The sequence below is a fragment of the Arvicanthis niloticus genome, chromosome 5 (genome assembly GCF_011762505.2).
Source record: "Arvicanthis niloticus isolate mArvNil1 chromosome 5, mArvNil1.pat.X, whole genome shotgun sequence".
In the NCBI taxonomy this organism is placed as follows: Eukaryota; Metazoa; Chordata; class Mammalia; order Rodentia; family Muridae; genus Arvicanthis; species Arvicanthis niloticus.
Window position 1 is genome coordinate 64583096 of NC_047662.1, and position 26954 is coordinate 64610049.

Here is a 26954-nt window from a genome sequence, read left to right on the forward strand (position 1 = left end):
TCAACTTGCTCCTTTTCATTATAATGTTCTTCATAAGAGTAAACTTTAATAACCACACAACAGAATTTATACCAGGTTATTTTGAGACTTCCTTTTTCAAAGCAATTAATTTAAATCTTTTTACCTTGGCCTCAGGCAGACTCTTTGACCAATGGCAAAAAGCAGGCACATTCTTCAGCAAAATACCACAAAAACAGTCTCTATGCCACATACTGAAATTCTCCACTGAAGCCTCTTGAGCAAGGTCTGCCCAGTTTAAATCACTCTCAAAAACAAAGTCATCCATATTCCTACTAGGATAGCCCATTAAGCCTCTCTTAAAAGATTCCTCTGCTTTTCAAATCCAAAGTCCCCAAAATCCATATTCTGCCAAACAAAAGCATGGTCAGGCCTATCACATCCTGGTACCACCTTCTGTGTTAAGAGTTTTACTGCTATCAACAGACACTGTGACTAAGGTAATTCTTATAAGGACAACTTTTAATTGGGACTAGATTACAGGTTCAGAGCTTCAGTTCATTATCATCAAGGTGGGAGCATGGCAGTGTCCAGGCAGGCATCATGCGTGCAGGAGGAGCTGGGAGTTCTACATCTTCATCTGAAAGGTGTTAGGAGAGGACTCACTGCCAGAGAGCTAGGATGAGGGTTTTGAAGTCCATGTCCACAAAGACAAATTTCCTCTAACAAGGCCACACCTACTCCAACAAGGCCACACCTCCTACTAGTGCCACTACCTGGGCAGAGCATATACAAACCATCACAACTGCTATAGTTAGGGCTGCCTACTTTAACATCTACTCCTCCCTCCCAGTCCCCAGAAACAAATAAGTCTTTCTTCCAAGCAGTTGCTGTGCATCTTCACCGTCTCCAATGAAAGACAGAGCTCCTGCTGTCGAGCATTCTAAAACCAGAAGGGCCACAGCAAAATAATTATTTGGAGGAAAAAGATACCCCATTTATTCCTCCAGTCCCAGAACTCTAAATATAAACTCGATAAGAAAAAAAAATGTAGCATGTAGGCCTGTGTTATAGGTTATTTGTGAACTTAAATGTCTTGGTATATGAATTCAAAATTAAAATATTTTTTAAGTTTAAGAGAATAAAGAAATGTAACATTCTAACTTTTTTTTTTAATTTCCACTGTAGAGTGAAAAATTATAAAGGCCATTTTATGAAATATGTGTAGATTCTTTGCCCTTAGACCTGGGCAGAAAAGTGCAGATTCCAGAACTAGGAACTGAAAATAAGATTTCAGGCCTTCACTCCCCACCCCCCTCCAAGCACATTCTGGATGGGAGGACATTATTCCCTGAATCAAGCCTCAGGCAGTAGGCCCGCCTATTGGTGGAAGAGGCCCAAGGCAGGAAGACACATTCCTGACCATAAAAAATACAAGCCATCTAGGTGGGGCTGTGACTGGAGGAAGTGAGAAATATTTTGTAATGACGGTATAGGGGACAGTGACTTGGTAAGACCACATTTTTGAGAAGAATGAGTGTGCAGAGTGATTTTCACATGACTCTAGATCATTTGGGCTAGATTCCTCTGAAATGTTCCACTGTTCTTGGTTACCCCTCCCTCCCTTAGTCTTCCCAGTGCTATGTTCAAAATTTGTAAAACAACCAATCATGTATAACCGCGCGAAAATGCCTTCCTTTCCCCACCCCATGCTATAAAAGACCCCTTAGCCCGCCATTTGAGGCCAAACCTTGCTCTTGGAGCTAGAGAGCTTGTGGTTTGACTGCCAGCTAACTTCCCTAATAAAGCCTCTGCTGATTGCATCCAGGTATGGTTTCTTGTGATCTTTGGGTGGTCGTGATTTCTTGAGACTTGAGGAAGGGTCTCCCGAGTATGGGGGTCTTTACCACATAGCTAATCTTGCATACTCAATGTAGAAGAATTGAACTGCCCATTCCACAATTGGATGAGCAATTCATACTTAATTAGAGTAGGGGTTGCATTACCTGCAACTACAGTAACTGTGAATCATTTGTTAACTTTAGTGAGCCATAGTACACATCTATTTTAGTGGTTCCCTAATATAACTCACTCACCAATGAGTTAAGGAATGAAAGGAGACAGTCTGGTATTTCCTTCACACCCACCTTATCACACCATTACCAATGGGAAAACCTGTAAGGAACTATGGCATCAGTTCAGAGGGCATGTAAGTCATGGACTCTAGCATCTCTCCATTCTCCTGATCAAGCATAATTCTTATTATGAATATTAGTCACTTTTTTCTCTCTTTGACAATATACCTATGTAAACCAACTATAAAAAGAAAAAGGTCTATTTCCCTCATAAAGGAAAAGAAGAATTAAGGGGAGGGAGATTTGTGTGTCTAGAAGAATGGGAGGGAAGAATAGAAAAGGGGTTTGGAGAGGTATAACTAACACCAAAGTTTGAAAAAGCCATATAGCAGTAATCGACTTCTTCCGGCTAGGCCCCAACACCTAACAATACATTGGCCTATAAATGTATCCAATAAATTTTGAATATACCAATGATGTTAGCACCCTTCTGATCTAATCTCCTCACTAACTGGGGTACAACCCTTCAACACAGGAACATTTTTATCATAGAATTCACCACAAAACTATAATACTGTGGCCATTGCTACTGCTCAGAAACCTGAGAGGAACCAAGTTAACAGACTAGCTCAACATAGAAAACACCACAGGCTGTTATCAAAGCAGTTAAGAACATACAGTTAGCCCAGCTTTCTAATACAAAGAACTTACCTGGGATCAAAGATGATTGATCCACTGATGTACAGAACCTTTCTCCAGCATTTCAAAATGCAAAGTACATTTCCAATAGATATATGAAAGAAGAGAAGACCAGGGTAGAAAACTAAATTTCAAAGCAAGAAATTAGGAATCTATGGAAGGCACAATGAAGTCTAAAGAGTAAGGGGGAAATTTAGTTTTAATTGAATTGATTATCTACTCAGAAAACAAAGCCTGTTATCAGATTCTATGAAAGCTGGAAGAAGCTTCCAAGAACAACTTACATGGGAACCTCTATCAGAGACAAAAAACTAGACAATGTAGGTTAGAAACACCATAAATACTGACTATGTTCAGGAGGCCTACGGTGAATTCTTGGATGACAGAGCTGGATCTTCATCTCTGAAGAATGAACTGCCAAATACCACACTTTTCTTTCTTTTCTTTTCTTTTTTGAAAACAAAATGTACTGCCAAAAAACACAGAACAGTGACGAATCTGCTACATGAACATCACACAGCTAACCATGTTAAAAAAAAAAACACACACATTTTTGAGGCTCGTTTTATAACTAAACAGTTTGTAACAGTAAAGGCCAGAAAGGACTCCACTCTTCACCTACCACAGAATCATTATGTCCAAGTCAGAGCTCCGATCAAAGCCAAAGCATCAGGCAGCAAGCACAGACTCTGGACTCTTTCTTCCACTCTCAAAGGTCACATATGAAGTCATTTGCTACTTATCTTTCCTCTTCATCAGTCTGATTGGATCCACGCACAGAATAGGCAAGTTCCTAAACAATTAGAGTGTCCCAATCCTTTAATCAATATAGATGAAACCGCCATTAAAAAAAAAAAAAAAATCCTCCCTGGCCTGGTACCACCATGCAGAGACTGGGCCTCAAAAGCCCTATATGACTCATAGGATTCAGAATCTCCTAAGGCTGCTTCATTACTCCACAGGGGTTGCTGGTCTTTTCTATGAGTTGTATCACAGCTGCAAATGGTCTTAAAACAAGAAGACAAAGGAGCTAGGGGTGTCTTCTGCTTTCTGCTTTTCCACATTCTGCCTTTTCTAACCAGGTCACGTGACACCCCATGCCTATGCTCAGCTGTGAGCTTTTCACAGAAGAGGGGTGCATTCAAGCACAAAGTCAAAACACACATGAACAATGAGTGGCACATTCAGAAATAATCAGTACAATGCCAGTAACAGTCTAACACAGGATGAGCTCAGCTTAGTGGAGAGGGGCCCAGCAAGCACAGGGCATAAGTCCTGCTCCTCTTAAATATCTACCACAGATGCACTGTCTTAAAGAATCTTAAAGAAAGGTAAGAAATCTGGGAAATAAAATAATCACATATAGCTGTTACCAGTTATTCATCCATTAATTAAATATTCAGAGCCTTTACTATCACTAAGCTAGAAAGGCTATTTCATGGCTTTTTTTTCCCCAGTTTTTACCACAAATTCATCCACTTCTTTGTTAATTCATTTGCTCAAAAATACTCATTAAATCTGAGTTACATATTAGATTCTCAGAATGTGAACAAAGCTATATCCCCAATTCCCAAAGACATTGTTTCTGAGACCTTAATCTCAGCATTCGAGAAGTACAAGGAGGCAGAATGCAAGTTTAAAGCTAGCCTAAGCAGCAGATTTTCAAAAAGCTAAGTTAAAAACAACAACAACAAATCAACAAAAGAAAATCATTCAGAAACCTCAGCAAAAAATGAATGTCTCATTTGAGAGACCTGGCTACAAGAATTTTCTTTTCTTTTCTCCATGTAACTCCATGTAGTAGATGGCTTGAAACCACACTTTACACACTAGTATAAGGAAAGGCAGAATATATGTAGAAAGCAATACTGGAGAAAGCTCCTAAAAGCCAGAGTTTATGGAGCCACCTTGAACCCAAGTGAATGAGGAAAATGAATTGAGAGTTGACCACCACCAACAGGATGATCTTGAAAGAAAGACTTAAGGCAAGCCAGACTCTCTCTGAATACAAAGCAAGACATCCTCAGAAGCTGGCAAGGATGCAGTGTGAGACTGCCAAAGCCAGTATGATAGTCCCCTAGATTTCCCCCAACTACACTGCAGTGCTTTCCACACTGCAGAGCTCTAATGTTAGAGTTTCGGGAGAGAGACTCACCAACACAACATTTCATTTCCATCGTGAAGCTATAAAACTACTGAAATGAAAACTCAATGTGATATCAAGATCACCCAACCCCACTGCTTAAGAGCTCACATTCAAGGGCTAGAAACACTGAATGAATAGGCTTGGATCCGATATGTCATGCCAACACAAGTCTCCTGGTTCCCAGCACCTAAATGCCACACAGTTTCAAAGGCCAACATCCCAGCTTGTCTCTGAATCCTCCACGAAGGCCACATCCTGAACTCTGATGCAGCTTCACACGGCTTGATGGAGAGAGGGAAAAAAGCAATTTAATTTTCTAGAAGTTAATTTAAACATGGATTTTTATACACAGCATTACATATCACCATATGCTGCGGTAGGGTGAGTGTTACTTCTAAAAATACTAAAGCTTCTCTGATGGAATTGGATCTGAGATCAATCCCTAGCTGGCAACCTACATACAGCCTTCTTCCCCACTGGAGATACATAAAGGGGCAGCTGGCAGGCCTGCATCGCTAATGGCTAGTGCCCAATACACAATTTTAACAGGGCAAATCTACCCAGAATTTTTCAGTTCAGACTAAAGCTACCCATTAAAAACAAAAAAGAGAATTAAATAAAGCAGCAACCCAGAGAGACTAGAGCCCAAAGCCTGCAGGTAAGGCCTCCAGCAGAACCAGGTTATGCTTCAAATTTGCTCATCTTAACATCATTACGGCAGCAGAAACGTTTTTAGTTTTGGCTTCAAACCATAGCAAGCTGCTGCACACTGGGGTGCAGGGAGAGACAAAGTTATACAAATTTAACACAGGCAGATGAGTTTGAGGGTAGCCCGTATGAAAGTGATATAGCCAGTGGTACTACATTTGAGGAACTCTTTAATGTCTGGATTCCTAACCACTTGTGAGGTTCTATTTAGATTGGGGCACTTAAGGAAATGAGGGAGTCAGGGGAAAGATTATAAAATGTGCTGGTAACACTTAGTCCACTTGGAATCAGTTTAAATACAACCTATAATTCTGAACAACAGGATCAGGTTTAATATAAGGAACTGGGCTTCTGAGTCGTGGAACACAACTGGCAATGGACTTCTCAGATAGTCAGTGACTTGGGCAAAATGCAACCTTGCAGAGACATTACTTCTCCAGCAGGGCTCTTGAAGCTCTTTGGTTCTTGTATATCCGCCATCATAACCAGCCTGAGTAACAGCAGAAGCACAAAACTCCAGGCGTGAGGAGGCTCGTGGGACTCTTCACAGTCTCTGCTCACATTACTAGGTCCCTAGAGTACTGACTCTAATATACAAGTCCCATGCTCACACCAGCCAGAGCCGCTGCACAGCAGGGCGTCTTCTGCACCAGCCACCTGGAACCTCTGCCTCAGGAGGTCTACCTGGGCTTTACTCTCTGTTTACATACTTACCACAGAGGGAGGAAGGGCCACAGTAAGACCATAATAAATACCTTATCAAAACGCCAGCACAGCACAGCACAGCACGCTGTGATTTATTTTTTTAATTGATGACATTCATACTATGACATACAAATTATACTCTCAAAATTAAAAATAAAGTGTTCCATGCCAATATGACTACATCTAAAACGCCCTGTAATTAAGATGAATCTAATTACTTCATTTGTAAAGCAGATGGGGTGCCTCAGGAAAAAAAATAAAGGAAAAGGGACAGAAAAAGAAAAAAAAAGAAGACTGAGAGCTGATGTTTGTGTAACTTGGGGGCATGGAAAGAATGCTGGCTATGGAACCTGGCAGACCCCGAGTCCCTAATTTTCTGTTTAGTATCTGAAATATGTTATTTAGTCATCAGTACCAGAATTGCAGGTTTGTCTAGGGAATCAGCTGGATCCGGGACTGACATGTAATGAAAGTCAGAGCAATTGTCCCACCTTCTGCAGGTACAGAAGGGAAAGGGATCCCAAAACTCTATTGTAAAGAGAGGCCATCCTCAAGGCCTTTCTTCTCCCTTGCCTCTTCCACAGGATAAAGGCTCAGAAATCTTTGAAAGCCCCAGGAGACAGACAACCCACCATAGAAACGTGAAGGAAATCAATGGAGGCTGTACCCTAGCAAAAGCATCTGGGGAAGAATATGCAGAAGTCTAAGGAAGCCCTCTCTCACGGACCACACTCCTGCAAAATCTAATGCTTTGTACCTCTATCTGAGGTATCCATGAGCTTCTTAGGAACTGGATCAGGAGTTTTTAGCCATGCTTTGGTTATTGTCAGAGGTACGCTGGGATGTGCCATGCCTTAGTCACACGAGATTTCTACTGCTCTACTATGTCGTCTTCTCTTCTTGCTCCTCCCCCTTCTCCTAAGTGCTGAAGCTCAATCTGGGGCTAGACTAGCACTCTGTTGCTGAGCTACACCCTCTGCCTAGGTGGGGGTTGGGGAGAAGAGGAGGAAGAGGAGGAAGAAGAGGAGGAAGAAGAAGAGGAGGAAGAAGAGGAAGAGGAGGAAGAAATGGAGGAGGAGGAAGAAATGGAGGAGGAGGGAGAAAGAGAAAAGGGGAGAGGATGAGAGGAAAAGGAAGATCATCCCTTACTGCCAGGTTAACAACCCATGAGCATAAAGCCTGTTATATTGTTAACAATATAATAAAAACAAACACAAGACAGGAAATATACAAGGAGAACACCCCAAGTAGGCCTCACCTGAAGCCAGCCAAGGTTCACTGAGGCCTCTATGGTGGTAGGAGTAGCTCTCTAATTTTAGGCCATCTTCACTGGCCATAGAGCCCCTACCTCTCTTCACCTCCATCTACTCATTCCTAAACATGACCTGAGGCCACAGCAAATTGAAAATACTGACATGAACTGAGAGTCTCTTGACATATGGGGGCAGAAAAGGAACAGGTGTTAGGTAGCGATCAGAATCCAGCCCAGACCTGCAACTGCTGAGCACACAAACAGGGTCCTGCAGGAGCCATCTGCTGCATTCCATGGCCAGAGCCCTACTGTGGGAAGTACCACCAGATTCAAGAGGACATTTCCATCCCCAGCACAGGACAGCCCATCAACTCATGCAGAAGAGCACAGAGGAAGAAGCCTAGAACACAGGGCAGGAGGCAGGAGCTCTTCTTCACTGCTTGGTGACCCTGGGCAGCAAGATAGCTGCTTAATACAGTTTCCTCTTGTTGCCTGGGTATGCTCTGAAGGTTTAAGACAGACTTCCTGGGACAAGCTCCCCAGAGTGAACTCAGGCTCCCTTTCACTTTGAAAGTACTATTGCTTGATACGATACGTTCTGCGAAACCACAAATAGGAAACTGAGTCAAAAGTCTCCTTTCCTTCCCACCCCCATCCATTCCTGAGCCTGTAGATAGTTCCAGAGCCTCGTCTATGTTCCCGTCTTCTGGGTCCTGGACCACAGTGAAGGAACACCAAGCTGAGAGAGGAGGCGCCGATGAGGTGCTGATTCACCCCTTACCAGCTGCTTCATCACTGCAAAGAGCTTCTCTTTCCTTACTTCCCTCCTTATGAAATGAAACTTTCACACAAGGTTGCTGTCAACAGCATCTCATGTGAAAGGCGCAATCACATTCCACGTAGAGCAACACAGGTAAGGAATTGTCAGAGACGAGTAGGTAAATTGAGGATGGGGTCCCTGTAAGGAGGTGGGTTATTTTAAAAGGAACATGACTTGCCAGAACCATTCACCACTGATTCAGCTCAGCCACAAAGTAGTACAGGGGTCCTAGACTAGAATCCACAGAAACCCAGTCACAGCCTGAGTGGCCGGCCTCTTGAGGCTGTTCCTTCCATGAAACTCAAATCTTTCTTCTCATTCACTCAGGAGCATCCAATGTTACAGGAGAGCACACAGAACTATGTGTAACAGGACAATGGAGACTGGTAAGTTAAATCCCCAATAGGATTCCTGTAAACATTCCACTTGGTATCTGCCCCACCCTCTTTTTAAACTTTGTTTCAGGATTAAAAGGATCAAGTGAGATATCTCAGAAGGAACAAGGTTCAATGTGGAAACAAATTTGTTACAAGTGTCCTGGGCACCTGGAAATTTTCAGTTCTGCTATTTCTCAAGAGTCCATCCCCTTTTAGGAAGGCTGCTAAAATTTCTATCAGCCCCTGACAGATTTCCGCCTAAAACTGGAAGCTATTCCCCCACCCCACTTGGAGACTGCAGATGGCTTATTTGCATATTGCAATTCTCCTACCTGATGACTGTTTGGGGGATTATGGGAAGAAGCAGATGGAGGACAAACTCTGTGCTAATGTGTCACCCTGGCAAGTAACCAGGCTAATCATGAATCTCTAAACAATACACTTTCAATACAATTCATAAAGCATGTTCATTAAAAGGTTACCAGGAAGTGGGCATGAGTGCAGATAATACTGAAATACAAATACAGATGGTAGGAGTTTGCCCAACTTCACATTTTTACATTCAAACTTGACATCTGAGATCAAAAGATGGAAGAAGTTAATAATTTTAAGAATTTATGTAAAATAGGCCATTGGTTATGAAAAACCAAAATGGATTTATTTAAAAAAATTAATGGTTGGGAAGCTAAGGTTTTACTTAGCAAAATAGAAAACAAAGTAAAAACTTGAGGCAATACCTGGCATAACTCCAGGCCAAAGCCATCCCAATTTTGTCCCAAATGAAGAGAAAATTTTTAACTAAAATATAATTATATTATTTCCCCCTTTCTCTTTCCTTACTCCAGCCCCTCCCTAGCTCCTTCTTGAATCCATGGCCTTCTTTTCTTTAAGTCATTATTGTTTTATACACACACACACACACACACACACACACACACAGAGAGAGACAGACAGACAGACAGACAGACAGACAGACAGACAGACAAACACAGACAGAGAGAGACAAAGAGAGAGAGGCACATGCCTAACTACATCAGCACAAGCAGCTCATGCCCTTTAGTGTTATGGGGGTGGGAGGCTATGGAGGGTGTGAAATCAGGGCTGACTGCTTGTTATTGGATAACCAGTTAAGGGGGTACTCCTTGGGGAAGACTATTTCTTAGTTGCCTGTAGTTCTCTGTCTATAGAAAATTTCCTCTTCCAGATTGGCACATCTACTGGTGTTCTTCTTCTTCAGGTCTTGCTTACACAGCCATAGTTGTGGATATCATTGGTGACGCTTCCTTGTCATTTCTACAAAACACAATTTTACACCTGGTCCTCTGGCTCTTAAAACCTTTCCATCCTCTCTTCCTCAACCTTCCCTGAGCCTCCGGTGCAGGAGTTGTGTTGTAGATGCATCCGCTAAAGTTAGTACCCGGTGATCACCTGTTATCTGGGTTTTGACCACTTGTGGTTTTCCATAATGGTCTCCTGTTGCAAGGAGAAGTTTCTTGATGAGGTGTGAAAGCTACACTTAGGTATGACTACAAGGATAGGTATTTAGAGCTCAGTTAGGGATCATGCCAATCCCTTTACTGAACTGGAGGTGGTAGGTTCTTCTCTAAGACACATGACCTCACCTGTCCCAGGTGGTTCACCACATAATTTTAAAGAAAAATTGTTTTCATCCTGAATTACTCAAAATGTGACTTTAATTAATTCTAAACAGGTACATTAGTCCCAGAGTCCCTATACTATGTCCAGTCATATGTAGAGAACCTTTAATGACTAGAACTATCCCTGACAGGGAGACTTTAGGCAGAATAAAGGAGCAATGACCATGTTCTCCCCTTTCCTATCTGACTCTAGCCCTGATACTCCTTGGCATTATTCTGTGTGAATCGGGTACTGAGTACAATTAAATAAAAGCACAGTACACAAAGGTATCATGTAGCTACCACAGCTATGGGGTATAACAAAAAATGGCAAGTGAATTAAAGTGTACAAAGATCCTCAGGAGAACATTCAAACTACTGGTGGCGTGGTACCCGAGGTGCCGCACACATTTCAGAAACACAAATGAGAATCTCCCGAAGTAATTTTATTGTATGCACTAGTCCTAAATTACAGAATTATTTTATGAATAAAGACATTCACTGTAAAATTATCTTTAAGAAAAATAAAATGGTCATAGTTCCCCTGTTATGTAAACAAGCATGCAGATACATTATAAAGCTATCTATACATATTCAAATGTTTAAAGTCATTACTATTTTAAGATTTGAGGGGTTTTTTTGTTGTTGTTGTTGTTTTTACTTGTAATTGTGTTTATCTGTTGTGTGGGAAGGTGCACAAGTGGGATGCTGGTGGAGGCCAGGAAGGGGGTTGGATTCCCTGGAGCTGGAGTTAGAGAGAGAGAGCTGTGAGCTCTGTGAAGTGAGTACTAGGATCCCACCCTGGCTCCCCTGCAAGAGTAAATTCTCTAAACCCTTGAAACATCTTTCCAGTCCTATCATTAACATTTTGAAGTATTCTATTTAGCATGTTTTTAACTGAAATAAAATTCCATTACTTCCCCCTCCTTCTAAGGACCCTCCTCCAACCCATCCTACCCAACCCCACTCTCCAGCTGACAGCCTCGTTTTCTTTGATTATTGTGGTCCTATACATTAATTTTAGAAAGGGATTCGACAATACAACTAAACACGCTCTCCTCCCTGTAATCATCTGGAAATTAGTTGACATATTTAAAAGTTGTACAACCTTTCCAGACATTACATTTTATAAGAATCATTTGTGATCAGAAAATCTCAAGAACCCAAATCTTTGCATGTCAAGCTATTGTGCCACTAATACTTGAGGTAGCCCCAACCTTCACCCATGGGTTTCCTCCTTGTCATATCAGCAAGTGTGACAGAGTCTTTCTTGAGAAGTCTTTCTCACCATTCCTCTCCAGCCCACTTCTGGACTGTTAGTCACCTTGGCTACTTCTTTCCCACGAGCAGACTTCTGATTCAATATGGTTCCTCCAATCTAGCAGTGAGCCTTTGCTAGAATTCAGTCCCTGGTTCTGCCCCCTCATCATCTGCCTGCCCAGGAGCCCACTCACTGCTTATCTCTTCAGTGTGCCAGTCCCATCAGTTAAATGAGACAACAGATACCAGCATCTGCTTTGGGGCTCTGGGAAAGGTTAAATGAGCAATAGACACACAATTAGAATCATGCCTGATAGCATGCCTGATCTGCTGATGGATCCCAACATAAAACACAAGTGTGACATAGAACACACACCCCATAAATAATACTGAATGGTTATTTTATGAATGCACTGTACTGGTAAGATTCTCTTTATGTAGGTTCTTAAACTTTTAAACTTTGGTTTCCCCTGTCCAAATTTAAAAAACTATATTCTAAATTTTAAGCTACCTCTCCTATCTTTTCAGAAAAGCTCAAGACATTGCATGCATGGAATCACAAACCAGGGAAAGGAAATCGTAATATTCCTCTAGGTTCATGAAGGGGAAGTGCTTGCAGCAGAATAAACCAGGATCTTGTACGGTACAGGTGAAACGTGATAAAAGATTTAAAAAAAAAACAAACAGTTAGTTGGGTTAGTCCATCAACATCAAGCCTTGCCTTTTTAACTCTACTATGCATTCAGAAAAAAAAATACGGTTAAAAATAAGTACATAAACTAATTTTCATCAGTCATAAACCTGAAAACATTAGGAAGCAATGATCTACCTGAGAGGCAAAGGCAGGTCAATCTCTGTGAGTTCAAGGCCAGCCTGGTCTACAGATTGATTTCCAGGACAGACAGGGCCTCAAAAAAAACAAACAAACACACACACACACACACGCACACCCACACACACACACAAATAAATAAATAAATAAATATATAAATAAAACTTACTATAATCATGAATGTGATTGTCAAAACTGATAGCTTTGTGGGGTTTTCTAATAAAGAAAAAACACTTTAATACTTTTGATAAAACAGTAGGAATATTTATTCCCTTCACGATGTCACGAAGATTTATCATATAGTGGTCATTTGTGTTCAATCATGCGTAACATCCTCCAACCCCACAGCCTTTTCACTCTCTCCTCTACAAAAAGTAAAAATACTAACTACACATACACAGCTACTTCTTTTATTTTTATATTCTTTTATTAGTTCAGTGCATAAGGAATTTGACATTTCTCTTGTTGATTTTAATTTTTAAAGCGTTTTTTGTATAACCAGCCCAGCCTGGATTCTACCTCTATACTATGCTTTCCTTGCAATGGGACAAAATGCAGTTATTGACTTTCTGAAAGAAATAGTGGGTCAAAGGCTCACCACGAGTCTCCTAAGTCTTCCTGCCTTCATCTATGGGTCTTACTCTGTTGATCTGATGTTGCTACTATTATGATCCTGGGAATTAAACATATGGCCTTGGCATGCTAAGAACACGGGTATACACAACACAGCTTATTTAGTAAGCATGCTTTCTGCAAAATGTTAAGGCTATTGTGGGATAGATACAGTGATAGCATCTACTAATCAAGAGTCTAAGTAGGAAGACCTGGGGAAGGCAGAAGAGCAGCGTCCACGCCATGACTCCCAACAATACTCTCTGGGATCCAGCCACTTAGCCTCAGTTTTAATTTTCTTATTTACAGTACTACAATCTTCTAAGAGATAAGGAAAATAAAGGATGCAAAATAATTGTTAAGTTACTAGTGAAAGTTATCTACATATTTATGTTGCTGAGTTAAACATTAAATATTCTAGAGAAAAATGTAGTATGTTGATGAAGACCTCTTTGTCATGACAAAGTATTTACTTGATTTTTCATTAAAATATTAATTTTTCACAATAAACATGTTTTAATTAGGGAAAATAAAAAAATGGGGGAAACTGACAAATGAGTCCTACATTTTAAAAAACTTTAGACATAAAACTCAGATCAGTTAGATAGCTATTCTTGTGGTTTTAAGAACTGCTAAAAGCTTTCAGTAATTTGCAAACAGATTTAGGACAGACACATAGCCTCATGCTGCTGAGACGTCCTTACCTGGTAAATACTCAGCAGTGGCTGGTTTTCTCTACTCACTTGGCTTCTGAGCAGGCAACACATGGTCCAAGTGTCCACAGTAACTGGGAAGGGCCAAGGACTTTTAGAAAAAGCTAAGAGCAGTAATGGTAGAGCATCCTCAAGATCTTAATTGGCCTGGGGAATGGAGGGGTGTCCATCCTACTCGGAAACACCATTGTCAGAAAAGCCCACTCTGTCGAAATCCTGTAATAGCATCTTCTGAGCGTGTATCTCTCTAAAGATCTTGTATTCTCACACCTATCTACCTGTGTCTCATCAGTTATATTACCACTGTAACAACTGCCTCCTTTAATGGCAAAGACAGGATGAACACAGCCTCCACTGGTGGGAGAGAACACCATCACCCAACACAACAGCCCTCATAGCCCCTTTCCAGGATTAAAAACTCTGAGTCTTGGCTTTTACATTTGCAAAGCAGTGGTGATAATAGCAAAGGTACCAACAGTAACACACAGCTCACGAGAGTGCAACACTTCCCGAGAGTGCACATCAAATTTATACAACACTCTGACACAGGAGAGCACCTTGCTGGATGCTGGATTCTTGTGCTTTTCCCAGGACTTTGCCCTACTAAAGAAAATAACTACCCTGTCCCGATTCCAGTGTCATCCAAGACTCTGACACAGATCTTTAGTGGGCCAGCCCCTCCTACTCCCTGAAGCCCAGCCAAGTCAATTTCCTTGACATTAGGGTTCAATCAAGCTTTTTCATTTCCTCCAACAGAGAGATCTGGCTAGACCTGCCAAAGTTAAAATTTTAAGAGAACAAGGGATTTTATCTCATTCTCTTTTCAAAAAAATATGCATTTTCAGCACACCCCCCCCCCAAGAAATTTTGCCTATACTTTGACAAACAAAAACAAAGTACTTAAGAATCTGCTAATGACCAACATGTTGGAATATCTGGGGGGGGGGGGGGAACAGCCAAGTTAAAGAACTTTACTTCCCAAAGAAATCTGTTAAGAAAACATGTCCCCTAAAGTTGAAAAGCTAGATAAATGGCATTTTGCCCAGAGCCTTCTCAAAAAGAGCCAAATAATTGAGTCTAACCAGCAAATTGGAAAAGGGAGCAGAAAAGCATAAAGCAAGCACAAAACCCTTTAGAAAGTGGCCACACAAGATCCCCGGTACTGTGCCATTCATCTGATTTACTGGGTAGCTTGCCAAATAAGGCATAGGCAATTAAGATTAACTTAGACTTGGTTCGGAGCTACGGAGGGGCATTTCATGTTGCTAAAAGAAAAAATAGCACTTCAAAAGGACCCTGTAATTTTTCTGGACACTTTATACTATACACATTATGAAATGACTTTTTTCAAGCACAATACACAGACCTAAAGATGCTCTGTAAGACAGAGTGCCTAAAGTCTTTAAATAGCAAGGAGGACTAGACCTTGATCTTTCTTTGACTAGTGAGGATCATTAGAAGTAAGCACAGACAACATGGGAATGATTGATGCTCCTCTCTGGGGCTCTTGAAATTACTAAATATTGGGGACTATGGAGAGCATACTGTTTGCAAGAGAGACAATTGTGTGGGTACTTGTCAAAAATCCAGCCATTTCTGTTCTTCATCTGAACATAATATTTTCTCTTTTAAATTTCCAACAACATCAGTCGGATATTTTGAAATAATAAGAAGAATTTTCAGCAGGAAAGCAGGTCTTTCCCTAACCTGGTTTCCTTCCACTAGCTTTGTGGGTAAAGTAGATGAAAAGTAAGTCATCAAAACTTTATAAAAAATAAAAAATAGAAATTACTATCATTTCATTTCTTCAACTGAATGCATTCAATATTGTCCTTGCCACCTCATGCAATTCTCAGATCCCGAGTGTGTGTTTTAGAAAAGCATTCACATATTTAAACTACTCTCATTGAATATGATAATAATGACACAGCAGTCTCAATTTTCTAAAGGCTCAGATCCACACACAACATAGGTGAACCTTGAAAACACAGGACACGTGAAAAATGACCCCAAAAAGGACCATGTATTATATGAATGTATTCACATATGAAATATCCAGAGTAGGAACAGGAGAGGTGGCTCAGGGGTTCAAAGCACACAGTGTTCTTCCAGAAGATGTGAGTTCAGTTCTCAATAACCAAGTCAGGCAGCTTACAGCCAGCCACCTGTGACTCTAACTCCAGGGGACCAGATAACTTTTTCTGGCTCCTACAGGTTCTTGTATTCATGCCCATACCCACACACAGGTGCACACACACACATGTAACTAAAAATAATTCAGTAAATCCAATTCACAAAAAGGCAGTCATTCAATGTCACTTAATAGTCTAGGGCTTCTAGGAATCCAGTGGGTGTTAACGGCCAAATGGTGTAACTACTAACTGATACATTGTTTCTGTTCAAGCCATGGAACTGTTCTGCAGCTGATGGTGAATGGTAGTGATGTTTGCAAAAGTCTGTGAATATACTTACTACCCTTAAATTGTAAATTTTAAATCAAGTGTTTTAAGTGGGTAGATTGTATAGTACATTAATTAAATCTTAACAATTTGTAAGTAAAAGGAGAATGTGCTCACACGTAACATACCCACAAATGAAACGCACTCTCTTCATTACTTTTATACCCAGCCAGCTCCCCTTCCTCTCCCCACATAAATCAGGTACACGACCTCTTGTCCTCTATATTCAGAACTGCATTTTGCAAACTTAGCATACCTAAGAGTATCTTTGGAACTTAGTAAAAATCAACTATGATTGCTGATGTCTGAAGTGGAATCTGAGCGTGTACATTTCTATAAGTCCCAGGCATAGGAGGGAAGATGGTCCAACAGTAAAAGGCTGAACAATGTACATGAATCCATGACCTAACCTAGGCACTGAGCACCAAGCAGAGCTACCAGTCCAACTGCATCCCATATCAGGGGCACTCAACTGCATTCCATATCAGGGGCACTCCTGGGAGGGGGTTTTCCTTCTTGTTGGCCTGAGTAAAAAAAAAAAAAAAAAAAAAAAAAAAAAACCAACAACAACAAAAAAAAAAACAGAGACAATGCTTCCACTAGGTAGCCAGAGTTCCTACACTGATGGGTCATAGACCTGCCTTCTCTTCTAGCTCTGCTGCTGAGGGATGTACCACCACACACACCCTCACCTTGGGACAGTGCTAAACCAAATACTATTACATACTGACCTTTTCACGTGGCTGTTTCCAGTGGAGAAAGAACAGTTCATGGGAAGAACTTTAAAAATTACAAATAATAATTGGGGAGAGGGTGAGAGAATTGAGTTGTTGTAATTGCCCAGTGGATACAGAGATAGGAGCAGCTGGACAATACTTCTGGAGGCTAAAAAAATGTATGGTGTTGAATACCCACACCAAGGCCACAACCACTTGGCCTTTTTCCTGATGGTGTCAGAGAGAGCGGGGCCAGATCCTGAAGAATGAAGACTTCAATGACTAATGTTATCCAAGCCTATTTTGTGAGGCAGTAAAAGACTTTTTTATTCCATGTCTTAAAGTTCCACTAACTTTTGTGTCAATGTTGCAGTGAGCTCTTGAATTTAATGAAGCGAGTTGCCAACAGCTCTGGCTTCCCAAAAGCACCACTTCAAGTACAGGATACAAGGTGTCTGAGTGTGTTGTAGCCAGAAGGAGAGAGGCCAGTGAAGCACTCAATGGCCTTCCTTTTCCATTAACTTGTAGTGCTCTGAGAATGGGAGCAAGCACAGCTCAATACAAGACACGTTTCCGTTTCCAGGAACAATTTCAAACAAGAGCAAAAATGATAAAAAAAAAAATCAAAATATGCCAATTTTCTATTGTATATATGTTTATCATTGAAAGAAAGCTACTCCTAAAATCATAAAATTATTCAAGATATACAGAGTTTAGGATACATTTCTTCTTTTTTTTTAAGTCCAAAAAGCATGTTTAAAGGGGTTTTAGAAAGCTAATGACCGCCAGGCAATGGTGGTGCACGCCTTTAATCCCAGCACTTGGGAGGCAGAGGCAGGCGGATTTCTGAGTTCAAGGCCAGCCTAGTCTACAGAGTGAGTTCCAGGACAGCCAGGGCTACACAGAGAAACCCTGTCTCAAAAAAACAAAAAACAAAACAAAACAAAAACAAAAAACAAAAAACAAAAAACAAAACCAAAAAAAAAAAAAAAAAAAGAAAAGAAAGCTAATGACCTACTTAGTATTACTCTTCAAATCAAATATTCTGTGGGTCTATTTCCCTATACCAAAATGATAATTAAATTTTATGAAGTAAAAGACTGATAACAGATATTTTCCATGTATGGCGATAGCTTAGTAGGTGAAGTGCTTCCTACACAAGCATGAAAACCTGAGTGTTGTGGTGTGTGTCTGTAACCACAGCACTGTGAGGGACAAGTGAGTCTCGGGTACCTGCTGGCTAGTTAGCCTAGCCAATACAGAAAGTTCCAGGTTCCATGAGAGACCCTGTCTCAAAAACTAAGGTGAAGAGCAGTAGAGAACCTCTGACTTCAACTTGTAGCTGAAACACACACATCTCACACATATACACATATACTATGTATACACACGCATGCCCTTCCACGCATGCATACAAACACAGAGAGTTTTCTAATTTGCAAAATTATTATGTGATATCTGTTTTAAAACATTAAAATTGAATCCAATATAACGAAAGAAGAAAACTATCTTTTGCTACATGACAGACTTCTGTGTGCATTTTGATATTTGTGCAATTTCCCAAAGATGATGAATTGAGAATAGACGGTACTTGCCCACAGTTAGAGCTCAATTCAAAGTTGGATCTCAATTCAAATCCCACACAGATTAAAGACTGCACAAGTGATAATATGGCACATTGATCGATCTAGGACAATGACTTGGGGGAACCAAGAACTCCACCCTGAACTTAGCAGTTCAGCCACACACCTACCATCAGCAATGCCCGTCAGTGGCCAATTGTGCTGGATAGTTTTATGTTAGTTTGATACAAGTAAAAGTCATTTGAGAGGAGAGCACCTCAAATAAGAAAATATCATAAGGCTACAGGCAAGCTTGTAGGGCATTTTCTTAATTAATGATTGATGAGGGAGGGCCCTGCCCATTGTGGGTGGTGCCATTGTTGGGCTGACAGATCTGGCTTCTATAAGAACATCTGAGCAAGCCATAGGAAGCAAGCCATTAAGCAGCGCCTCTCGTGGCCTCTGCATCAGCTCCTAGCTCCAGGGTCTGACCATGTTTGAGATACTGACTTCCTGGAATCATCAACAGTGATATAGAAGTGTAAGTCAAATAAACCTCCCCAAAATTCCTCCCCTAAGTTTTTTGATTGTGGCGTTTTATCACAACAATAGTAACCACAACACGGATACCAATCTTGTATCTAGGAATTTCAGAGGCTAAAACATGATTCTTTGAGATTACAGCTATGATATATCATGCTGAGACCTCCAAAAAGATCGGAGTTATCCCCTTATGAACCCTAGCCTGATAAGGTATATCTAGCCAGATGGTGATACAGCTTATACATAATCACCATGAAAGAATGCTGCCATCCTTGTGGAGTTTTATATGTACAGTTGCTAAAATTAAGGAATATTTTGGGCCAAAGATGGTTCCGCAAGTCAATGTTCTTGCAACGCAAGCATAGTGACCTAAATGTCACCCCCTAAACCCATAATAAAGATAGAAGAAACAGTTGCTACTACATCCCCTTCCTGGCACCATGACTGACTGCAAACTGGTGTTGATTCCATGTGGGTAGAGGGTCTGGAACCTGGAAAACAGTTGGTATGACACCTAGCTGAGTCAGGTAGGCCACAAGGAGGTGAAGTGCAGCAGGTGGGTGTTGTGAGACACTAGCTATGAATCTGGTATCTGTGAATTTCACCTCCATGAAGAAGAGAGCAATCTGGACAGTCTGGCTAGATATAGCTGCCAATGAACAACACTATGGGGTCAGGTTGGTCTCAATAAAGCACAAACTACTGCTAAGTATTGTGAGGCACAGGTTAAGATCTGGAAGTGATTTTATGATGTCCCACTGCCTTCAATGAAGTCTCATTGTCCCTTCTATAGCAACATCAGTAAGAATCATAGGTATGCAGAGCTTACTGATGAGCAGCTACCCTCTGGTGAGAGCCTGAGGGACACAATAGCAAAGCACTGCCTTTCTAGAATGAAGAAAATGTTCCCTAGATAAAGGAGGGAGAAAGGGTCCTGGTTGCATTGCATGGCAACAGCCTTTGGGCATTGTCAAGCATCTGGAGGGTCTCTCAGAGGAGGATGTCATGGAGTTGAACATACCAAACAGCATTCCCATCATCTATAAATTGGACAACAACTTGAATCTCATCAAGCCCATCGAGTCCCTGGGAGATGAGACCGTACAGAAAACCGTGGAAGCTGTGGCAGCTCAAGATAAGGTGAAGAAGTGAAGGCAAGCAGGCAGACTCCTCCCCCAGCACCCTCCCTGCCTGCCCACGCCTCCTGCACCCTCCCCAGCCCCCATCACATTGACTACATCTTTAGGATCTTAAGTTTAAGTTGTAGCCAGAGATGGGGGCCTGTGGCTCCATGTCCATCCCCGCCACCCACTTCATAGAATCTGGTCAGGATAACAGCCCTGGCAGTGTATTTCTTAGTCCACTTCCAGGACAGTTGAGGGGTAGTACTTATAATTTTCCTTGGTTCTTTCTTCCCTAAAGAAAGGTCTGCTTAGCAAAAGATCAGGAAGGAACCATGATGCAATATGACCAATGAAGAGCAGCTATAGCCCAATTTTGTCCCTGGAACCTGTCCAACACTCTTCTGCACTTAGGTAACTGGGGGAGAGGGGGCTGTAGTCCTTCCAAAGAGTCAGTTGCATAGTGATTTGAAAGATACTTCTCTGACCCTAAGGTAGCTGCTGACCCTAGAAAGTTGGTATTGATCATGTCAAGTCTGTATGTTACACTTACTTTAAAAAAAACTATGTATAACCCTTTGTGTATGTGTGTGCTTGTGTATGTAATATGTACACATACACAGACACACAAACACACTCTCTCATACACACACACACACACACACACACACACACACACACACGAGACCACACATACACTCAGAGGGGAAAAATACTCTTCAATTTAAACATTAAAACCACTGATTAAGCTATGCTTCCTGTTGTTACTGGAATAATCCTTCTCTTCCTACCTACATTTAACTTCAGCTCCAGCTGACAGCCCCTTTGGTCTGTGCTTTGTGAAATAATTTTATTTGCTTTTGAAACAAAGGCTTGCAAGAGCATCAGCAACTCTCAGACTTCAGGTCTCTGTTTCTCACGATCCTCTGCTTTCGAGAATGTCAAAGCAGCTTAAAATAACACAGCTCATGCCTCTCCAGTTCTCACTTCACGTGAGAAGAATGAGTCAAATTCAAAACACTTGTTGCTTCCAAACTAGGTGAAGAAGAGCCCAATCTGTTAACTGTTCATTAAAGTTTCCGTTGATAGATTTCTACAGGAAAATGTGAATGTGAAGGTCCTATAAAAATTCCACTTTGAAAAAGCAAAACATTCATTTCTAAACATCTTTCTCATTGTTTATATACTAGTAGTTTCTCAAACCCCAGCTTCATTGTAATTTCAGCAGAAGAGCTAAAGAGAAAGAAACATCTGAATGTTCAAGATAATAAACACTGTCTGTCATTATATGTGCAAGTTTTAGGGAAAGAAAAGATTTGATAAACCATGACACGAATCTATGAATTGAGTGAGCCATTTGTGACAGCTTCACCAAGTTATTTTCCTTTAATTTCAAAAGAGGCAACTCTGTATGGATGAAACAAACACCCGCCTAAAAGGCAAGCCAGGGGAGCCTTGTCACAGCTCTAGTCTTCACAATTTCAACAACTAAAAAAATAAATAAAGTAAGTAAGATTTAACAGTACATGACAAGCACATACATGTGCAATGTGAACAGGAGCCTGTATAAAAAAGTAAAGTTCAGGTCCAGCTCAGGGGCTTCTGGACACTGTGCCTCAAGTGCATGGCATCTTCAGGAATACAGACTCACTCTCTACATCTTGGGGGCAATCAAGGCAATAGCAATAGGCTGAATGTTTATTCCTCTCTTGGACAACCCTGATCAATAACTCAATGGTGGGCTTCTCAAAGCTGGTGCGAGGGTTTTATTAGATGGTCTTTGGCTCTTAAAGGGAAAATTGTCAGCCAAGATGGGATAAGTTCATTCACACAATATTGTATACTTACATACAGGCTTATGTATCATAGGGTTTTTTTTTTTGGGGGGGGGGAGATAGTTAATAGTGTGATTCCTTATAACATTTTTACACAACCTCAGTGTTAAAGCTTCTTCCCTGAGAACTAGCTTTCATGGTACCAGAAGGCACCATGTAAGCTTCCAAGGGAGGGAAGCAACCAGAAGTCTTGCCCAACTATGAACCACAATGACAAGCGTGACATCATAAACCAAGGATGAATAATGGCATGCATACCTTAGCAATGACCGTCACTCTAATTGGACTTAAGCATAGAATTTTAGAGATAAGAATTTAAGGATACACTCCTTAGGAACTAAGTCCAGTTCCCGAATATACTTGATAGAGAAAGGCACTCATGCCCAGATAGAAAAACATGTGTTCCACCCATTCTGGCACCAGAGTTTTGAACCTTCTCTGGATACATCTGTTTTGGTGAATGTTATACTTGTCCATTGTCCTTTCTATACCTAGATACCTAATACTGAGTAACATGAAGAAAAGAGGTTTAACTCACCATTTCTGAGGCTAAAAATTAGAATAGCATGTATTGTACTTGTGGGTTCCCCTTCCTGTATCGTACTGTTGCTTTCCTGCAAGGAGAGACCCAGGGGTTCATAAACATCAACCCCAGGGTATGTTCAAGAGGGATTGCATGCCCAAACATGAAGCCAGATAACTGGGATCCTCTACCAACTTTTTGAGGAAAGCCAGCCAGGATCTCGGGATAACTTGATCAGTTCCCTTCCATCTCCAGTGGGCTCTACCCCTGAAAGATCTCACTCTCTGCCTCTTACTCCGTCCATGCTGCTCAAGCTTCTAGTCCACAAACCCTCAGAGAGCACACTCACAACATAACCAAACCACAACAGGTGTCTACAATGCTGAACACTTTCTTAACATTAGAAATGGCACGGGTGATTTGATTTCTAGAATGACTAAAGAAGATACTTTACATGGGATGAATTTGGAAACACTATCCAGGTAACCTCTTAAAATCAACACACAGCCATTAACCTTGACACATGTGAGGGCATGCTTGCACACACGGGCGCATGCGCGCGCACACACACACACTTGCATACATACACACACACACAGAGAAAAGAGAGAGAGAGGGGAGACTGGAGAGAGGGGAGGAGGGAGGGGAGGGGAAGGGGAGGGGAAGGGGAAGGGGAAGGGGAAGGGGAAGGGGAAGGGGAAGGGGAAGGGGAAGGGGAAGGGGAAGGGGAAGGGGAAGGGGAAGGGGAAGGGGAAAGGGAAGGGGAAAGGGAGAAGAGAAGAGAAGAGAAGAGAAGAGAAGAGAAGAGAAGAGAAGAGAAGAGAAGAGAAGAGAAGAGAAGAGAAGAGAGAAAAGTGCACAGAGGATTGAACCCAGTAGTTTACTCTTCAAACAAAAGCCACCAGAAAGAGAAAGGAGAGTGATTAATTATACTGGGCGATTTCATGGAAAGTGGCAGGCTGCTTCTGAATCTAAAAATAACCCCTGAAACACCAAGCCCTGTACTTGTTTCTCTACAGTCTCCCATCTTGTTGCACTTCCATTTGCAACTGAATAATACCAATTAATGAATAGGATCTTTCAAGATAATGTAAGCATCAACAAGCAGAGAGAAATGAGCCTGTGCATGGCAGGCTCTCCCACCCACTAACAGGACCAGAGCTTCTGCTAAAGACGCTGAGCAGCTCTGTGAGGGAAGAAACCACAAAGCTTGTCACAGAACTAATGCAATAAAAAAATCTCCAATTTTAAGACTTATTGTATACCCCTTCAAGTTTACTTTTTTTTTTTTACAATTACCATATCCTAAAGCTTAGTTTTAAATTCACATAACAATTGTGTCTATATAAACAATATGTCCCTCCGTCTTCTTCTCTGCTTTCAACTCTGTCTAAAGCAACAGCAGCCATGCACTGAACTGCAGTCTGCTGCATCTTAAATAGTGCTGGCAGTTCTGAAATCCACATGCTCCTACCCATAAGAAGCAAACAGATACCTCTTATTGGAACCAAAATAGCATTCCACAGACATATCATTAACAAAATTATACACCTAGATCATCCCTATATGCAGGGAGAGAGCAAGATCACTCCTCTCTCTGGGGGAGAAGGCTGCACCATGATTAATGCTTTATTAAGGTTTTCTCTGAAAACCTGTCTGAGGAAAGATCAGAATGTGAAGAAGCTGTGCTCATTAATACTCTGTCGGAGGGAGGAGTGTGTGGAGGTGGGTTGTCTGAACATCCTCAGCATTAACTAACACACATGCCTTTAGGGTCGCTGCTGTTTTCTCCCTCTGTCTTGTTCCTCTCTCCTTTAGGCCAAGTAATTAATAAAAACAGAAAAATTTAAAAAACAGTGATACTGAAAAGGCTGTGTTTCTATTAAACATTGATCCATCTCATCGAGGAAGACGTTACGCTGTGAAATAAATTCCAGCATGTGTGTGATTCTAATCAACCTGTCCCACCACTGCATTTCCTTGTTTTAATCTAATGCCGGCTTCCCAGACATTTCCAATAGCCCAAAGTCAGTGACAAAAAGCCAAGGGGAGAACAGTATTCACAGGGATCAAAGACGAGTGCTCTGAGTGTAACCATTTACACTGGGGATATAGCTCTGTGGCACTGGCTTGCCTAGCAGCTTACTTGATTCCCAACACCAGAAAACAAAAGGTAGTGGTATGGAGGAGGAAGAGGAGGAAGAAGAAGAGGATGAGGAAGAGGAGGAAGAAGAGGAGGAGGAAGAGGAGGAGGAGGAGGAGGAGGAGGAAGAGGAGGAACAGGATGAGGAAGAAGAGAAAGAGGAGGAAGAGGAGGAGGGAGAGGAAGAAGAGAAAGAGGAGGAAGAGAAGGAGAGAGAGGAGGAAGAGGAGGAGGAAGAGGAAGAGGAGGAAGAAGAGGAAGAGGAGGAAGAAGAGGAAGAGGAGGAAGAAGAGGAAGAAGAGGAGGGAGAGTAAGAGGAGGAAGAAGAGGAAGAGGAGGAAGAAGAGGAGGGAGAGGAGGGAGAGGAGGAAGAAGAAGAGGAAGAGGAAGAAGAGGAACAGGATGAGGAAGAAGAGGAAGAGGAGGAGGAAGAGGAGGAGGAAGAAGAGGAGGAAGAGGAGGAAGAAAAGGAGGAAGATGAGGAAGAGGAGGAGGAAGAAGAGGAGGAAAAAGATGAAGAAAAGGAGGAAGATGAGGAAGAGGAGGAAGAAGAGGAAGAAAAGGAGGAAGATGAGGAAGAGGAGGAGGAAGAGGAGGAGGAAGAGGGGGAGGAAGAGGGGCAGGACATGGTGAAGGAAGAGAAACAGAGAGGAAAGACTTTTGTATAATTAAATCACAGCATAGCAGTATATGCCTATAAGCCCAACACTTCAGAGGCAGAGGCAGGAGGATCATTGCAAGCTCAAGGCCAGCCTGGTTAACATGTTAGTTCCAGACCAGCCATAGATACGCCCTGAGACCTTGTCTTACAGCTCAACAAAAATTAATGAAAAGAAAGCTTTCAAAAACCAAAGATACCCATTACTGTATTAAAGTTTATTTCAAGCTGCCATCTCTCCACCTGTGTGGAAAGACAAGGCAATGCCTGCATAGTACATCTTTATGAAATCTGTCTCCCACCAAAAGTATATCCTGGAAAGGCTTCCAGGTGAGCGTGGATTACTTCACTTTAGTGGTCTCAGAAAATCCCACTATGTGTATGAACCAGGATTTACACACAAAAAGTAACACTACAGTGGATTCAGTACATGTTTCTTTTACATACATCTTCAGTTATTCCACCAAGACCAAAATGTGTCTTCATCAAAGGAGTCTGCACACTGCACATAATGTCTGACTGGCCCCAGGACCAAAGGCACCTACAGTCATAGGACACCCTGTAACCCCAAATTCTCTTTTTAATTGTGTGTGCCGGATCTTAAATTCTCTTATTTATTTTAATTTCCCCAAGCGACTGTTCTTAATTTCTATGCAGAAGAAAAAGTACCTACCTTATTCTACAGCATCAGTACCTTAACTCCTGTCTAGAAAGCATCTCTCTCCAGCTCAAAAGGGCCCACATTTGCCTTTTTGCTACTTCTTAATCTTTTACTATTATAACTGCAGCCAGCAATTTAAAACACTAAAATTTGCTTTAGTGTAAAAGAATGATAGATGGATCCAGTTTTCTAGTTTTCTAGACACGAATGGAGAGCTAACTGCCTCACATCATTTACTAAATGATGCATCCCTCTGGTTGGCGTCTTGAAATGCTGCTTTGCAGTTTACAGACTCGCAAGTGTGTTTAGACTAGTTATTACTACATTTGCAGTTCTGTTCCATTGACTGGGAGGTGATTTACAAAATGATCCCTCTAAAGCATCCTCTCCCAGTGTCACATTCTGTCTCCACCTTCAATAGGTATTGAGATAAGCCCTTAACTTCTCTATGCCTTTGTTTCTTCATCAGTACAATGGGTACAGTGGTGCCTCCTCTATGGATTACTGTGAGGGAAAATTTACAGCCACTGGATGGTGCTGCTTATGTTATTACCATCACCATGATCAAATGAAGGCCTGGACTTGACCTGCTACCCTCAGGACTTAGTAAGTAAAGGAAAGAGACAATTGTTTAATGGCTAAAATTTTCAAATTATTCAAGGCCATGAAATGTGTCAAGAGAACTAAAGGAATCCTGCAGGATACAGATGAGGTCTCCATGAAGTAACATCTCAGCCCAGCTAAAGGACGAACAGGCGTGAACTAGTCCCCAAGCTGACAGGACATGGCAGGCAGCAGGCTAGTCTGATGCCCACTTCACGGGTCTGACAACTCCAGGTCACCTGCTCTGTGGAGACTTGTCTATGTATGTTTCCTTGGCCATAATTGACTAAGGCTGGTTTCTGCATACTCTTGTCTTCTCAGTTTAAAGTCACATCT

At 41.6% G+C, this 26954-nt stretch overlaps 1 protein-coding gene and 1 pseudogene across 1 annotated transcript in view; one reads left to right on the plus strand and one right to left on the minus strand.

Moving 5' to 3' along the window:
* Positions 1-26954, minus strand: part of Sh3gl2 (SH3 domain containing GRB2 like 2, endophilin A1) — a 176880-nt gene that overhangs the window by 126177 nt on the left and 23749 nt on the right. The gene's annotated exons all lie outside the window — the stretch shown is intronic.
* Positions 19654-20226, plus strand: LOC117708355 (phosphoglycerate mutase 1 pseudogene; annotated as a pseudogene).